The sequence below is a fragment of the Triticum aestivum genome, chromosome 3B (genome assembly GCF_018294505.1).
Source record: "Triticum aestivum cultivar Chinese Spring chromosome 3B, IWGSC CS RefSeq v2.1, whole genome shotgun sequence".
NCBI classification, from domain to species: Eukaryota; Viridiplantae; Streptophyta; class Magnoliopsida; order Poales; family Poaceae; genus Triticum; species Triticum aestivum.
In genome coordinates this window covers 682,370,133-682,380,365 of record NC_057801.1, presented here as the reverse complement: position 1 = coordinate 682,380,365, position 10,233 = coordinate 682,370,133, and positions in this window count along the sequence as shown.

Below are 10,233 nucleotides of genomic sequence, written 5' to 3'. Positions count from 1 at the left end.
TGACGAGAAATGCGCCGGATAAAAGAGTTGAGAACCAACAACCGGAAAACCAACTGCGTGATCCTAAAGAAAATTTGAAGGGGAAGATAAGTAATTCAAAACACTTACGTCAAGATTCCTCACGAGAGCGATGAAGGGGGATGAGGAGTAAAAAGAATTCCTACTCTCTAATATAACTAGACTCCGAAAACAGTTTTCTTCTAGACTCAACAACGGCCAAACTACACGATCGATCAAGGGGGCTCCTAAGGTCGGTCGAGGCTCTGATACCAACTTGTCACGCCCAAGATGCGACCCTATCCTAAAGGAACTCGAAGGTCCCACCAAGGATAGAAGCGCATCTTGAAGACGCTTTTGCAAGGTGGATATCATTACATCAACATTACATAATAGATGGGGATACATACAAAAGGCATACAATGCCACAAGAATACAACATCATTATACACAAGATCAACATCCAACTACGGGTGAAACACAAACAAAAACTCAAACGACATCTACCCTGCTAGCCCAGGCTGCCGACCTGGAACCTATCCCCTGATCGAAGAAGAAGCCAAAGAAGAACTCCAAAACAAGTAACATCACTCTCGCGTCATGACCATCGCATAACCTGTACCTGCAACTATTGTGGTAGTAATCTGTGAGCCATGAGGTCTTAGCAATTCCATTACCATGGGTATCAAGACTAGCAAAGCTTAAAGGGTAAGGAAGGGGTAAAGTGGTGAGGTTGCAGCAGCGACTAAGCAAGTATGGTGGCTAACAAATGCAAATAAGAGTGAGAAGAGAGCAAACGAAACGGTCGTGAAGCTAGCAATGATCAATAAGTGATCCTGAACTCCTACTTACGTCAAACATAACCCAAAACCGTGTTCACTTCCTGGACTCCGCCGAAAAGAGACCATCACGGCTACACATGCGGTTGATGCATTTTAATTTGGATCTGGTGTCAAGTTATCTACAACTGGACATTAACAAATTCCCATCTGCAACATAACCGCGGGCACGGCTTTCGAAAGTTTATACCCTGCAGGGGTGTCCCAACTTAGCCCATGATAAGCTCTCGCAATCAACGAAGGATATACCTTCTCCCAGGAAGACCCGATCAGACTCGGAATCCCGGTTACAAGACATTTCGAAGATGGTAAAACAGGACCAGCAAGACCGCCCACTGTGCCAACAAATCCCGATAGGAGCTGCACATATCTCGTTCTCAGGGCACATCGGATGAGCCAGACGTTGGGTTGGCATAGACCCTGGTTGCCCAGGGGGCGCCGGACATCGCTCGGTTTGGACCAGCACTTGGAGAAGCACTGGCCCGAGGGGTAAAATAATGATGACCCTCGGGATGCACGACTCCCAAGGGAAAAAGGCTAGGTGAGGCAAATGGTAAAACCAAGGTTGGGCCTTGCTGGAGGAGTTTTACTCAAAGCGAACTGTCAAGGGGGTCCCATAAATCACCCAACCGCGTAAGGGACGCAAAATCCGGGAACATAACACCGGTATGACGGAAACTAGGGCGGCAAGAGTGGAACAAAACACCAGGCATAATGCTGAGTCTTCCACCCTTTACCAAGTATATAGATGCATTAATTAAATAGGAGATATTGTGATATCCCAACATAATCCTGTCTACCATGGAGCAATCTTCAACTTCACCTGCAAATAGCAACGCTATAAGAGGGCTGAGCAAAGCGGTAACATAGCCAAGCAATGGTTTGCTAGGAAGGGTGAAAAAGGTTAGAGGCTGACATGGCAAAATTGGGGAGGCTTGAAGAACAAGTGATAGGTAGCGCAGCATAGCGATAGAACGAAGCAACTAGCATAGCAATGATAGTAGTGAGATCCAAGGTGACGGTCATCTTGCCTGAAATCCCGCTAGGAAGAAGAATGAGTACATGAAGAAGACGAACAGATGAAGCCGAACCAAGCGTAGACGAACGAATCCTCACGATCGCAATGAAATAGGAACTATCGAGAAGAAGCACACAACATGGTAAACACGCCACACATAAACAAGGCATGATGCACAACCAAGTATGATGCATGACAAGATTAAATGAAGCTACTCATGGCAAGAGATGATGCAAACAAGAGCAACACATCAAGGCAAGTTTAAATGAGGCCAGGAACAACATATAACAATTCCGGTAAGTCCTCATATGCAAGTTTCGAAATAGGTCCAGATCTGAATAAACCTTATGTTCAAGTTGTTAACCAGCAAGTTAAGATGCATCAAGATGATCTACACGAGATTCTATTCAAGTTACATATAAAGTTCATTAGATTTGGAGCTACGGCCTAGAAGATATGAGCAAAACAAGTTAAACATGGCATTGATGCAAAATGCATACAAACATCAAGCAAACACCTCAAACAAGGATGCAACATGATAATATGAAGCTACATTCAAAATCAAGAAAGTTTCATATAGAGCACACTCAAAACGGAGCAACGGTTCAACACAGACACACTATACAAGTTATAGCAACAATCTGTCCAAAACAGCAACTAGTCATATTGCAAGTATCAAAACAACATGCTACAGCATCCCAACATGAGAACAAAAGGCATGGACATGATGTACAGGTAAAGAATAACAAAACATGAACACTGAGCTATCTCCAGAAATCACTGGAACATGCTCAAAAAGACATGGCAAGATTGCAAATAATAACAGTTTACAGGCTTAGCAGAAATAACATCAGGTGGCAATGTTTAGAGCTATCAAACAACATGTTACAAGAACTTAACATGGCAAACAAACACATAGAATGAACCTACTAATTGCATAGAACAAAAGTTCCTTACTGACCATGAGCCAAAAAGGATCAGAAGATATGATGGCACCCATGTAAACATAGCAAGTTCCGTTAACAGATTCAGCAAATAGGGCATGGCAGGAACAACGATAAGTAGGCCTGTTTATGAGCTTGTACCACTCACCACAGAGCGTTACATGGCATGGCAAGGTAACCAATAGTAAGATGACGTATTGATGAAGCTAAGAATGGCAAGAGAACTTCATATAGTGCATGGATCACTAGCAAAACACATGGCAAAACTGAACTTAATGTTAACAGGCTGACAGCAACATTATTTAGCAACTTGAGAGCAAGTTTACAACAAGCTACAGCAGGCTATAAATCCAGCCAGGGGCATGGATGGATAGAGCATGACATATATAACAAAACATCCTTAGTGATCATCTCCAGATTATGCATAGAATGACTTGTAGCAGCAGGTTTACATAGCATCATGAGATAACAGATTCAGCCTAGCAAAACAGCAACAGCAAGTACCCTACTTAACAAGCTTGATGCACTCAGTACAAGACTCACAAAAATACATGGATGGAACCCCTTTAAATATGGCATGATGTAGTTCAAAACACATGTAGATCTTATGCTCATAGGATGCACACACAAAATGCAACGAAAAAAACAAATCACCAAGTTCTGTTAACAGACAGCAGTTAACATCATATAGCACTCTTGCAACGATGCTTCGGGCTTCAATATGACCACAAACAAGCATTGCACAATGGAACAAAATGAAGAGCATCTCATGATGAACATTTTGACATATTACACGCACGAAACGGAGCAATATGCTAGGAGATATGATGCTATGAACAGGGTACCAGAATGCAAATAAACAGGGACTTAAAAGAAATTTCGACCTCGGGGAAAAAGTCAACGGCGGCGGTTTTAGATCTGGATCGGGCGGCGCGGTTCACGAGGATGGCCGGCTCGCCGGAGAAGGACGTCGGAGATGAAGGGGACGATGGCCAGAGTACGGAGGAGAGCGGGGCGAGGTCGAGGTGGCTAGAGGAGGCCGGATCCGGCGGCGGTGGTGGTGGCCGACGATGGCGGAGGAGCTGGGGCAGAGGCCAGCGAGGCCACAGGCGGATCCGGCGGCCGGGCGCGGGAGGCAGCGCGGCGCGACGGGGCCAGAGGGCGCGCGACGGGGCCGGAGGCGCGGCGGCGGCCCAGGCCGGCGCGGGCGGCGGGGGCGCGCCAGGCGGCAGCGTCGCCGTCGGGCAAAGGCGGCGGGGGGGCGGGGCACCCACGGGAGGGCAGCGGCGCGCGGTCGGGCCGGGCGGGCCCCGGATGGGCCCCGGCGGGCCGGCGGCGCGGGAGAGAGAGGAGGGCCGCGGGGGACACGTGGTGGCGCGGGAGAGGACGGACGGCGGCAGCGGACATGTCCGTCGGTGGGGGAAGGGAAGGTAGGGTTTGGACTTCAATTTTTGGAGGGGGAGGTGTTTATCTAGGTAGAGGGAGCTAGGAGACTCCAAATGAGGAGCGGTTTTCGCCCACACGATCGTCATCGAACGGCCGAGAGCATGGAGGGGGTTTGGATGGGTTATTGGGCCACTTTGGAGGGGCGTTGGGATGCACACAAAATAGGGCTTTACGGTTCCCCGGTTAACCATTGGAGTATCAAACGGACTCCAAATGGCACGAAACTTGACAGGCGGTCTACCGGTGGTGTACCAAGGCTGATTGGCAAATCACGGTCCATTCCGAGAATGTTTAACACCCGCACATGAAAAGGGGCAAAAGGGGGACGCCGGGGGATATAGGAGTGTCGGATTGCAAAACGGACAACGGGGAAAATGCTCGGATGCATGAGACGAACACGTATTCAAAATGAGATGCACATGATGACATGATAAAATGCAACACGCAAGAAAATGACATGGAAACAACGGAGAACAACTGGATGACACCTAGCGCATCGGATCCGGGGCGTTACAGGGTTACATGTAGAGTCCATCTCGGACTAAGACTTAAACTATTTTGACTTCCCTTCCTGGGCTTCTTAACGTCTGCCGGTTTAACATTGTCTCCCAGTTTCACATTGTCTGCCAGTTTAACATTGTCTGCCAGTTTAACATTGTCTGCCGGTTTAACATTGTCTGCCGGTTTAACATTGTCTGTCGGGTTATGATTGACTTAACACATGTCAGTGCTACCATCTGTCTTAACTCTGCCGGTTTAACACTCGTTGGTTTACCGTCTGTCTTAGCCATCTGTCTTAACTGTCTGCCTATTTAACTTCGCCGGTTTACCAAGTCCCGGCCGGGTTACGACTCCGGCTGGGTCATACCGCGGGGTATATCCCCGGCATTAGCCCCCAGTTTAATTTGGATTTATCCATGTTAAACTGACTCTGATCATCCTTAAGTCCTTGTCACTTCCTTCTTCTAGAAAATCCGGTTTAATAGGCCAGCTTCATAATCCACTTGCTGACATTGGTTTCTCATAGAAAATATATTGTGAAGAATAACTCCTTTGATTCAGCTCCCAATGCTTAAAAACAATACTGGTCCTTGAAATACTCATCTGATCTTCAGCCGGTTTAAGGACGTGGAACTTGCAAGTTTATCTATGCAAGATCACTGGTTTATGAATATTGATAGCACCGGGTCATACTTGTAGTTAACATCCAGCTTCAAAATATACCTCTATGCCTATCACTTGTAGCCCCCAAGTCTTAAAAAGGTAGCATAGCAACAGCTTAAGACTTGCTTCAATATAAATATCACATATATGAAGAAATCCAGGTTGGTCATCTCAATCACTAGTCAGAATTGAGTATTCCACATATGTAGCCCCCAAGTGCCGGGTTGTCATGCTTGCAGCAACCTGAGACTTGTAATTGCCTGATGCTCATAAAAACTTCAACCAGTGTAGCCCCCAAGGGCCAGGTCATTATGCAATAATGAGCAGGGACTTTGTAAATATAATCTTGTAAACATTGAACAGCAACATGTAGCCCCCAAGGGCCGGCTCAGTAAGATAATATTGAGCTGGGACTTTATATATACTTCAATGAAAATAACATCATATGATGTAAACCCATCATGGGGCTTGAACCCACGCCCACGAGGTTAAGAGCCTTGTGTTTTACCAACTGAGCAGTGCACCCTTCAATATAACGGATTAGAAGCTTTGTACCTTGAATTGTTGACAGGAGCAACTGGTAGCCCGCAAGGGCCGGCTCATTACAATGTGATGAGTCGGGTCTTCAATAAGATGAGCAAAAAATGACTTTGCATTAGCCCCCAAGTGTCATGGTGCATTCTTGCGGCGACATGAGACTTGCATATTTGATGTAATCTCAACTTAAATAATGTAGCCCCCAAGTGCCGGGTTATAAGCCTGCAGCAACTCGGGACTATTCCTTCAATAAATCATATTCATTGATAATATAATAGCCATTACGCTAAAGCGACTTTGAAAACTTTGATCATAATATTGGTTATTGATAACCATAATAAAATCCAGCCATGTTGGCTATTTGAATAATATACCCAATGATTTATAAGCGCATAATTCCAATGGCGCAATCCAAATATATACTGGCAACTTATAGTCCAAAGCCAGGCCGGGTCAATAAACACGGATTATAAGTGATTATGTACTGACAACTTGTAGTTGAAAGCCGGGCCGGGTTAATGAACACTGGGTTAATTTGATGACTCATAGTCATGCCGGGTCAATGGACATTGTTTCAACATAAAATTTATCAAAAGAGAAAAATCTTGACAAAGGAAAATAAAACCATGTAGTCGGGGCTTTTCAAGGGCTGCCGGGCCCAAATTCGAGGCTTTTCATGGGCTGTCAGGCCGCTGAGTTAAACCATTTTGCAAAGCCTTTTAAGATGGACCTCCAACTAACCAATCGTCGTTTTAACTTTGACAAGTTCAGGGTCTGTATAAGATTGACTTGTCAAACGTTCGGCGGGTCATGCCAGGATTACCTGGATAGGAGTGGCTTACTTGATGAAGGCAGGTTAACCCGGGATTTTAGGTGAATACACCAGGCTTCCAAGCCGTGCTTGATAGCATATTACAAGGGTCCTTTCAAACTCTTTGTTGCAGTGCACAAAGAGCCCCCAAGTAATTTTGTGAGCTATGCTCAATGGGTGCCTATGTTTGAGCTGTGCGTAGCAACAAGACTCTCTTTGGCCCCTTGGGTGTGAAGCTCCCAAGCTATATTGTGGCGTGATAGCCGGATTAATGGACAGAACTCCACTTTGTCAGCTGAAGCCCCCATGTAACCAATAATATGATAAGCCAATAAGGCGGGATACCCATGTTTGAACCGCGTGTCAGGGTAGCAGGTCCTCTTTGGCAACCTTTAACTTTTTGCAAGAGATAAATTCTTCTTGAGCCGGGATTTTGAACCGGATATTGAGAGTGTCAGAGGTTTTGCAAGAGATAGTTTCCTCTCAAACCGGATTTGGACCAGCTAGTAAGGGCTTCAGCGCTGTGTGGGAGACAGGATTTCCCTTAAACCGGACTATAAACCAGAAGCATCATTGTGAGCCGGAATATTTCTGATGGCCTTTAAATTTTTATCAATATGTCCTTAGCCTCCGGAACTGGGTTATCTTTCCCTCCATCGTCCTGGCGTTCTTACATTCGCTTAAACTGGCAAGATTTGCTGAGTCATGTCATCATAGCCCGCAAGTCTTAAGACGACTCAAGGAGTTGTTTTGAGATTCTCCGTATTTAACCATAGCAGAAGGTGTATATCATTGGTGTTGATAACACGATGTAAATCCACAGAAGGTTGAGGTGACTGCGGCGGGTTATAAATGATCCCGTATGAGCCGTGTCAGCAACTCGGCCAACGGTTCCTTCCAATTGGCTGTTTGAAGTGTACCGAACTGTAGTGGTAGCGATTTGTGCGCATGTCCATTAATCCATCCAGTGTAGACGATGGCTGAATGATAATTTGCCTCCAAGGTATTGGAAGAAAACCGGGCTACCCAAGTAGTGACTGCTCATACTCAATAAATAGCTCATGCAATTAGGCGCGGCTCGATGTATTGATGTAGACCAGGCCGCAAGAGATGGACGGTAAAGACGACCGCAACATTAGAGGTGGCATAGATAGATGAGTCGCCCATGGCATTGTAAGCCAGTGCGGACGAGCAAGTTGTCCTCCGCGTTGTAAACCGGTGCGGATGCGTGAACCGGCCGTTCGTTCATTAGGTAATGTAACACGGAGAAAAACACCGTTGTAGAACGTTGCCAGCTCATGTTCCATACCGGTAGTATAAATATAATTGTCCTGCGTATAAAAAATACAGCAAGGCACAATAGTTGTTTGTGAAAAGAGATCAACATGCGCTTTAACAAACAATATACAGGATAAATATCACCTGATTTACTTGGGCGACAGCTTTGTACGCAGACCCTGTCTCTAGGTCCAGCTTGCCCTTAAAATATTCAGTCATGGTCTGCAATCTGACCGGAAAGGCAAGTGGGCTTCAACTTCTTCTGGTTGCTTATTTCCAGTATGCTGCTCCGGTTTGCAAATGCCTGCGTGCAGTGTAGTAGGAGCAGTATGCAACAGCGGTGGATGCGGCGGCTCAGGCAGTGTCCGGCGGTTTAAGACATGCACGAGGCCAGAGCAGTATCGAAGACGCGGCGGGTCAACTCGGAGGACGAGCGGCCGGTGACTTCGAGGCGCTGCGGCGGCCTGGAGGTGAGGCGTGATGCGGCTGCGTTGACGGAGACCCGCCCGGGGGCGAGAAGGCCATGGCGATTCAGCAAGATGGTGCCGGTTTAAAGCAGCAAGGCCAGGTCATGGAGGTGGATTGATGAGGCAGCGGCCATGACCGCATCAACGGCATCCCGGCGACGCGGCGCGACAGCCACGTAGACGCGCCTCTCCAAGGTGAGCCGCAGCAGCAACTCAGTGCGTCGGTGATGGCGGTTCAGCGGCGCACGGCCGGCGAACGTCCAGTCCTCGCAGGATGGCCAGGAGGAGGTGAGGCCCATGAGGACGACGGGAACGACCCGGCGGCCGCTCAATCCAGTTCATGGAGAAGGGCGCGATGGCTGATAAGTTCACGGGGCGCGGCGGTTTTAAAACGGAGCAAGTCCGTGGGGTAAACCGACGAGGTGAATTGTGGCGGCAACCTTGCGCAACCAACGGGCCTCCTGCTATAATTAAGTCGGATGGCGGAGGACAGCAGCAAGGGCACACCGGCGGGTCAGCAGCAGAGCCCGAGTCGGTCCCCAATGACTTTGGCAATGACGAGTCGGAAACTGGCACAGAAGGAATCCGACGGAAGTGGCGACTTGCGTGACCCGCAGCGATGCGATTTTACCATGGCCGCGACGCATGACAGAGGTAGATTGAACAAGCAAGCCGGCTGGCGGCGACCGTGAAGCAGGGCCAGGGCCGTGGAGGCGTTCGAGCCGGGGCCACAGGCGCACGAGCCACGGCCGTGGAGAGCAGCGGGTCAATTTTCCGGCAAGCGAACCCCGGGGCAGAGCAGTTGATCTTGGCCTCGTGCGATTTAAGGCGGGCGATTCCGGGCTGCTCGAGCGAGGACGGGCCCCTGACCGTAGTGGTGGAGGTCGTGGCCGGTTTTCCGCAGGTGGAAGTGGAGAGCGACGGGGCAGGAGGTGACCCGCGGGAGGCGCTGACTCGGAGAAGAGGCGGACTGTCGCGCCGACGAATCCCGTGGTCACAAGACGGAGGAGGCTGTGGCGATTTACCATGGCGAATCCGGGTCACGGTTGTAGCACATACCGCCGCCGCCGCTGGGGGCGGTTGGCCAGGCCGCCGAGGAGGCTGCAGCTTGGTGCGGAGGCGGGTCGCGCGGTGGTGGTGCCAGATAGACGGACGGTGCTAGGGGATGCCTTGTCGGCGCTGGGTTGAAGAGGGATGGTGCAATGGAGCTGGAAGCTCAGACGCGGTGGAGACCCGGCAACCATGGCTGGTTCGACGTGGCCGGCGCGGAGGGGAAGCTGCAAGGCAGGCCAACCTACAGCAGCGATTTGAAGCGGAGGCGCCTCGGGGCCGGCCACAGCAGGAGCAATAGCGAGGCCAGCTTGTGGTGGTGGAGGTAACCCGGTGAGGCAGCAAAACCGGAGCGTTTCGTTAACGGGAACACCCAGCGTCTTGGTCTGCACAGGCTGCAACAGAGGCGGGCGATAAAGACGACGGCTCGGGCGCAGGCCTGGTGAGAGAGAGGAGCTCGGGTGCGGGGAAGCCCGTGGCGATGTGGAGACGGCGCAGAAACCGGCCGGATCAGAGCGGAACGGGCCGCAGCCATGCCAGCTCAGGCGCGGCCATGGCAGCCCAAGCGCGGCCTCAGTAGCCTGGAGGCGAGTGGCGGGGCGGGTCGGCCCTGGATCGGGTGCAGCGTGCAGGAGTCCGGGTTGTTGACGAGGCGGTCGGCTTGACGCGGGCGCGTTGACCC